Source organism: Haemaphysalis longicornis, unplaced genomic scaffold (assembly GCF_048455015.1).
Source record: "Haemaphysalis longicornis isolate Haplotype H1 unplaced genomic scaffold, Haemaphysalis longicornis Haplotype H1 scaffold_3, whole genome shotgun sequence".
NCBI classification, from domain to species: domain Eukaryota; kingdom Metazoa; phylum Arthropoda; class Arachnida; order Ixodida; family Ixodidae; genus Haemaphysalis; species Haemaphysalis longicornis.
The window spans coordinates 51,875,538-51,883,373 of NW_027526335.1; the positions used below are offsets into that span (position 1 = coordinate 51,875,538).

The 7,836-nt window shown below is 47.9% G+C and overlaps 1 protein-coding gene across 1 annotated transcript in view; it reads right to left on the bottom strand.

Annotated features, from left to right (window-relative positions):
- Positions 1-6,127, bottom strand: part of LOC144174458 (uncharacterized) — a 113,520-nt gene extending 107,393 nt beyond the window's left edge. The window contains exon 1 of the mRNA XM_077703178.1: positions 5,208-6,127. The gene's annotated coding sequence lies outside the window, so the exon portion shown is untranslated. The remainder of the gene's footprint in view (positions 1-5,207) is intronic.
- Between the last annotated feature and the right edge of the window lie 1,709 nt (positions 6,128-7,836).

The following is a 7,836-nucleotide window of genomic DNA, read 5'->3' on the forward strand; positions in this document are numbered from 1 at the left end:
ATCGGGTAGCCTAATGGAATTCCTTGCGGAAATCAAACTTTTAATGACAGCGTTCGCATCGGGCTTCCACGCCTGCCGAAAGACAGGAAGACAAAAATAGCTGCGAGCCAGCAACAACAATAATGCTCGACTCGGAGCGTATATAGCTCTTGGAAAACGCAGCGACGCACGGCCGCGGCCGGGGGCGGGCGGGAGGCGCATTCGGGAAGATGTAATCCCATGAAGCCGTCATCGTCTCGTCGGCCCTTTGATCCCGCACTAAAAGCCCTTGAAACGTCCTGGAATGTTCGACGAAACAAAAATAACGGACAGGCCGTAATTTCCCGTCAGCCGCGCAGCGAACCATCTCGAAGAAAAGAATGCGGACATACGCACGAGGAAATGAGGTAAAAAAAACACACACTGGGGACGAGAGGTAAAAAATGGGGATAAAGACCTCTCATCCCTCTGGTCTCTTCGGCGATGACGACGTTTTGAACTCATTTAAAGCCAAGTTGAATTCCTCGTTTTTTTTTTGTTTTTTTACTGGCTTTGTTGAAGCCCACTTCTGGCTTTTTAATGACTTTACTTCAACACTAGCGTACCCTTACGTTGTAATCGAATGATCGACTATACATTCCTTTTTTGCTTTTCCTTACTACGGACTCGCACCGTTTTAGAACGCCGCGTTGGTGGGACTGACTTCATGGCGTGTGCTTCCAGTGGAGTACGGCTGAATAACGCTGTTTCCGCGAGTATCTGGCAATTGCATTCCAACATCCCTTTTAACGTGCGTTGGACGTGGAAGTTACTGTTTTTTGCCTCTGACTTCATTAAATTTCTCTTTGAAGCTTCGACGTAGCTCGTGGAGGGAATTTGGCATTTGAAACTTCGTCATTCCACGGTTCTGCTGCGGCGGGACAAGTCCAACACGTGCCGCGCCAAACGAGTGGACGAGGACGAGTTATATTTACGTTAACGCGCTGCTCGGCGCGCTACTTCCAACGGTATTCTTTGCAAGTGTTCTGCTTTTTTCACCCTCACCCCCCCCTTCCCCTCTGTTTTATATTTTTCAGCAGTAAGTTGATTTGCAGGCTAGATTCTCTGGGGGCGTTCTGCGTAGCTACTCCGAAATTTCAAGAAACTTCTCGCTCTCCTGGCGTTTGATTTTTCGCACAGAAATACCATCGTGGCACGAATCTGGAATTTTGTACTTTCGTTAGGCCTACGTCGTCTGTTTACAGTTAGCACTCTCTCTTTTAGGGGCGGAGCACCTTAAGGTCGAGGCTTGTCCGGCGTCCGGCGTCCGTGTTCACGGCACAGCACCGTGTAAATCGAAACATCTGTGAACAAAAGGTTCACGAAATGTTAACAAGAAAAAATAAAAGGTTCACAAAAGGTTAGAGACAGAGAGAGAGAGATAGACGCACAGTGCGCACAGCACCGTGTAAATCGAAACGTCTGTGAGCAAAAGGTTCACAAAAGGTTAACAAGAACAAAACAAAAGGCTCACAAAAGGTTAGAGAGAGAGAGAGAGAGAGAGAGCGAGAGAGAGAGAGAGAGAGAGAGAGAGAGAGAGAGAGAGAGAGAGAGAGAGAGAGAGAGAGAGAGAGAGAGAGAGAGAGAGAGAGAGAGAGAGAGAGAGACGTGCTGCGCATGCGCGAGGAGCATTGGATTGGATGGGATTGAATTGGATTTGGATTGGATTGGTTTGGATTAAATTAAATTGTATTGGATTGGAAATCGTTTTAGCAGCAGTAGGCACTCTCACGGGTGATTTACGGTAAGAACGATCCCCGGTGCTTCGCCCACTCGTCATGATTCACTTCGTGGAGATGCGTAATTTTTTTCCCTTTCTGAACGGTTATACGCAAAGGCATGACGTGTAAGCGTATGCAGGGGAGCTTACATCGTTACGTAGCATGTCGCATTTGTACACTGTTGTCTTCCTGAACTGGTGTCTTTGAAACTCATGCCAGATTTTTAATTACCCCATGTTGTACAAGGAAATACATCGTTTTCTTTCGAGGTCAAAAAAATCAGGGAAGCGTGCACTCACGCGCAAGCCTTGAAGGGCAAAACTGTTGTAGTTGAGAATTGCCACATGAATAGTAAAATTTCAGTATCATTGTTTACTTGCATATTTGCGGTGCAAGTAATCGTCGTAATATGCATCAAAGAAGTAATCTTCTTCTTCACGGCGAGTGGCGGATGCAAAGCCGTCCTCAGCTTTGTAGACTTCCGCCAGCTCAACTGATGAAGTTTGCACTGACTCGCGCAAGCCTTGAACCATAACGAAGCTCTAGTGTTTCTCTCTACGTGAGCACTGAAATACACATCACCACGCACCTGCGCAAGTTTGAAATTGTTTAGTCACACGTTCCGTGGTTGCTTCGCACTGTGGTAGTAGTAGTCACCATCATATGCGTCGATATCGTCGTGTTCCTCATGCCAAGCATCACATGCCCGGTAGAGCTTGACGACAGCGATGGCTTGTTCTTTTTTTTTTTTCTCGCCAAAGCCATTGCGCGTTTCGGGTACGCTCGGCGGTCGCCGCGAGGCACGCGGTGACGAGTCCTCTCCGTTGTCTTGGTATTTCGTTCCTGCAACACGGAACTTACGGAGTGAACAACAGCTCCGCTGCTAAAAATTAGACAATACTTACAGCGTATTGCAACGCCGGGGATACTCCCCGCTACTTAACCTGTACGCCTGCCTTCCTCACCGTACGCGGGTAACCCGAGATACCCACGCTGACGCAGTACTGACTTACCAATCGACTACAGGCGCCCCAAGCAAAGCAGCAGATGGAAAGCGAACAGAGCGAGCAGTACGTATTCGTACGCTACGTATTTTTTTCTGGGCAGACCCCGATGTTACGGCCAACTCAAATTTGACGATCAAATTTGCCCATTTTTCCCCGTGCGTTCAGGAAATGTGTTAGCATTTCAAATCTTTGATTCACGTATATGTCGGCAACTACTCACGCTGATGGCATGGCGCTCTGGAGGCAGGGCTAGCATTTCGCGTTATTTGTTTTCTTAGATTACTGATCACTTGAGTAAAAAGGACCGCTCGATGAAGGGGGGGGGGGGGGGGCGCCTCAGTGACTAGGGCGCTACATGCTAGGCAATTTAGGGGATTTTAATTTTAATGCCTCTTTTTCCACCGTAAAAAACACTAGATTCTCTTGACATTAAAACGAGGAATTAAACTAGTGGCGGACAGGACGCCATTTTATGCGAACAACGTGATCAAAATGAGTGGAAAAAGCTTTATCAACATAACCATCATTTTGAAGGCTCTTATTACATGGAATCAAATAGCCTCACTTGTGGGCATGCTGTGAAATCCCCCATTTAGGGGGGAAAATTATATGTCCCTATTGGTTGTCCTAGGTACTCGGAACCAATAAAACAAGGTAAAATTTCTTGGCAGTATTACGAACAACACTAAACTGAAGCGCAGGCAAGTTGAAATATTTTAGAATAATTGGCAGCACAAAACCAAGACACACGTGGAAGCGAATACCACTGTGTATGTTAGAATAAGCGACGTTCATACGAACAGCCAGCAAGAACAAATCGCGATGGTGATGATGAAGATGATGATCACTAGCTGCCGTGGCGTACAGACGCATACGTATGGAGGCGTACGTGATATTCCAGAATAAATACCTCCTTCGTTGGCAGTTTGCGTATTAGTAGCATAGGAGATCTACGAAAACTACCGGACCTGTGAATAGGAACCGAACGATCGATCTCTTGTGCAGCAGCTTAATACCTCACCATTCAACGCTCTTTTTTGTGCTCAGCCGGTACGCCATTACGCCAGAAAGCGGCGCATGCATGGGCACATTTATTTATTTATTTATCTGCCGCGCCAGGCGTACATGACGTTCTGCGATCAAGCGAAAATACAGCCGTTTAGGCCACAACCTTCCAGAAGTCGCAGTCCTCCTCTTCCTGCTTTGGTTGGTATTACAAACAATGGGACAATCAGTTAAACCAAGCACAACACTATTGCCGGTACTATATTAATCATCGAACTGAAGTTGACCCAGAACGAACGAACGTGATACGTGCGTCCCAGTTCAACCTCGCGCTCTAGCTGTCCCGCAAACGTGGGCGATATATAAACAGGCTTCGATGCGGCCACGAGGAGAGACGGTGCCACGAAGAAGGAGGAGAGTAGAAATCTTTCTCCGTGGAAGCGGCGCAGCTTCCTTTTGCTTCATCTACACATCGGCTCAGATTTCAGGCCGCACAAGGTCTATCTGGCTTCCCCACGTCCGATCGGTCTATCATGTCTGGTAGCGCTAGCAGGGCGAGGCATTTATCATCCGTAATAGCTTTGTCCCAGTTAACCCTTCCTGGAAGCGTGTTCATCCGCGTCATACCAAGAACCGAGATTCTTTCTGCCATAGTCTGAATGAATCACGTCTTCCTCTAGCAAAGCTGCAATTCTGTCGGGATTGGGAATCGGGGGTGAAGGATTTGGGGGAATCGACTGCTGCTTTCTTATATTTTTTTGAGTATCTGTGGAATGAAGACCTTTTGTTAAAATAGAGGGCGGCTCAGCACTTTATTTCACCGCGGTGGCCCTCTAGGTGTGGTGTTAAGCTTGACGTGTTCCAATATAGCAGTCATCGCTTCGAGAACACTTTGCGGGTAAAAAAATCTCCAATGTCATTTGCGTTTGGTGCTTTGAATCTGGTCTCGTCGGAAATTTGCAGTGTGCCTGTTCAATTTCCCTGCATTTTACATCGCTTTTGGATCCTCCTACATAACCAATTAGTGATTGTTCGTGAGTGGGCGAATCTTTAGACGCGAACAGCCGGAACAATTTAAAAAAATGTCTCAAGCAGTTTAGTTAAACAAACAAACAAACAAACAAACAAACAAACAAACAATAAGAAATGTTTAGTGCAATTGTGACCATTGATGAAATCCGCGTGGCCAGTGCTAATGGGCAGTTGAATGATTTGGCCGAAATGAAGGGCAGGATTTCTCAATAAATAATTTCTGTCACTACCCTTGCTGAGAGTTTGGTGATTGCCACAAACCTCTAATAACCAGCAAAAGCCAAATCTCCCGATAAAAGAAGATCTGGGTCAAGCTCACTTGACTTAACGCACAAAACGTAAAGAAAAGATCCGGCAGAGAGGTGTATTTTGAAGGAGAGCTTAGCGATCGCCGACAACACTCTAACAACCGAAAAATGCTCACCTGAGAGCAAAGTTATCCTTTGGAGCGTGCAGGGGACGTGATTCCCTTCTTTAAGTAGATTTAACTCGGATGGTTCGTCACGCAACCGGGCACATTCAGCGGCTAGGCTTCCAACCAAACGTCATTATGCCGAGCGGATCACACATCGTAACACCAGGTCGAAACGGAACTCCACGCCGAAAAGTAAACGACAGATAGGGCTTCGCTCTCAAGCCAAAGGACGCGGCAATCGGCGAACGAATGCCATCTAAGCACTTTCACAACAGCTGCAATGGGCGAGTTCGGCTTTTTTTTCTTCGAAGGCACGTCAGCTATAAGGCCAACGGACGACACCGGACCCCGATAAGAGACGCGCGGGCAAGTGCAGGGGAGCCGTTAAACTCGATCGGCAGCCGGGGCGGCATCGGAGCTTCGAGATCCCATCGGTTCAGACGACAGGCTAAAGAAGTCCCAGAGCACTGAGCCGGACGAGAGTAGCAGCAGGGAGGCGACGATGATCGTAAAGGAGGGTGCGGACAACCAACGGCGACGTGGCGGACGGTTTAAAGTTGTGACACATCTCAGCAAGCACGCGTCCAACACTGACTCACGGCGCAGAGCGGCAACGTAGCACAATTGACGAGGAGACCGAAGTCCCGTCCTCGACGGTGCCACAGCGCATTCAGAGCAGCGCCGGGAGAGCCCTTATCGTCGCGAGCCAGGCCCGCGATAGATAGGGGCCGACCCGAGCGAGCTCTCCTCAAAAGGGCGGCGACGAGGATCGGATTACCGCAAAATGCCTCTCTTCTTCTGTCCAGTTCCTCCTCTTTCCATCTTTCTTCATTCCTCTCAGCCTTATATCGCGAGGAATCGTCGTCCGTGCCCGCGAGCGACTGCGGAAGGGCCCCACGGAGGTGACTGCCAGACGCTCGAGCAGACGAGAAGAATGGTCGATCGGATTGACGGCTCACGTCGCAAAGAGGGAGGCTCTTTCGCGGCCCTGATTTCGCCGTGAATGGAAATGACAGGGGTGAAGGCCTCGTGATATTGCCGCGACAGCGCCGTCGGAGCCTCGGCACAAGCCGATACGGTATTATCGCCGCGCTTTATACGCACATTTCATTCCGTGCGAGAAACATGTAGGAGAAGGGTGGTGTGTAATCGTAATTTCATTAGCATTTATTGCCACATTTAGAACGCGTCGACAATCATTATAAGACGTTACAACGATGTTATGATGTTATTAACAGCGGAGCTGTTTAGCAGATCGCAAGTTTAATTAAAAAAAAACAAACTCCAGCGTTCGCCGTTATCGTGGCAACACTTGTTCGTAACGAGAAACACATGTCATAGCGTACGTCCCTCCAAAGTGATGTCCAATGATTGTCCCTTCAAAAAAAAAAAAAAAAAAATGAAGGAAGGTCACGCTTATAGCAACAATGATGGAGTAAAGATCGTTGAGGCAGCGAAGAAGCAAATCGGCTGCGATCGTGGACTTAAATCTCCGTGATGGTCGTGAAGGTTGCGACAGCTTCGCTACCTTCAAGTCTTACGCGTTAGTGTGAGCTCCCTTCATTTTTATAGATAGCCATCACGTGTATTCGTATATGCTCAATGCATATCGCATTAAATGCCCGACACGAAGACAATAAATTCACAGTCTGTTACGGCAGCAAAGACTGAACCACATAAAAATAAAATAGTTACGAAGCGCTTAGTGAATGATTTAGATTAAAATATTTGTTAAATGTGACAAGGACGTAGAAGTTCCTCCCTCCTCCCTTGCCAACAGCTTGAAAAAAAAAAGAGAAAGAAGGAAAGAAGCTTTGTGGCGTTTCAAATCATTCACGTTACACGTTCCACGGGCAGTCACCGAAGGTTTCATGCGCGTAACAGTAGGGATGATAGTAAACGAATGAAGGAATAATTTATTCCTGACGGGACGGGTCTAACACCCTTCGTGGGGGATGAGCTCATGGCTTTTGTCTTGCACGTGTGGTCAAGTAAAGCAGTTAGCACTAAGTATAAAATTCATTTAATGCAAGGTGACCCATTATTAGTGGACAACAACGTTTCGGTACCACATACTAAAATTTTCAAAAATCTTCACTTTCAACGTACGAAGGAATAAGTCTGCGCGAAAGACGAGGACGAATAGGAGAGAGGACAAGACGAGCGCACTCGTCTTGCGCGCTCGTTTTGTTCTCTCTTCCCTTCGTCCTCGTCTTTTGCGCAAACGTATTCCTTCGTACGTCATGAACCAACTAGCCAGCACTCAAGTCCTACTATTTCCCTTTCAAGGAAGTGACAGCCTTATTGAACATCCTGTTTTCGCGAGAATTGTCGTTGCCCTTCTAGCCCGCAACAGCTCTCAGCCATGTGCCGTCGTCAGTTCCTGAGGCTGAAAAGCACGGCAAATATTTTGCGGCAGAGCGAGGCCAGCGCTATCGCCGAGCAAAGCTCGGAGTGATATCACGGACAAGTGCGAACATGGAAGAGCGCACCCAGCTGTCTCCCGACGCATCACGCGCTTAGCTGAGGCCGGGAAGCGGATTGCCTTCATTTATTATGCGTGAAGTACGTACGACTCGCCAAAGCCACCGTACCGCGCGATGCCGCAGAATTAGTGACGCGGCCTCCATCGCGTACA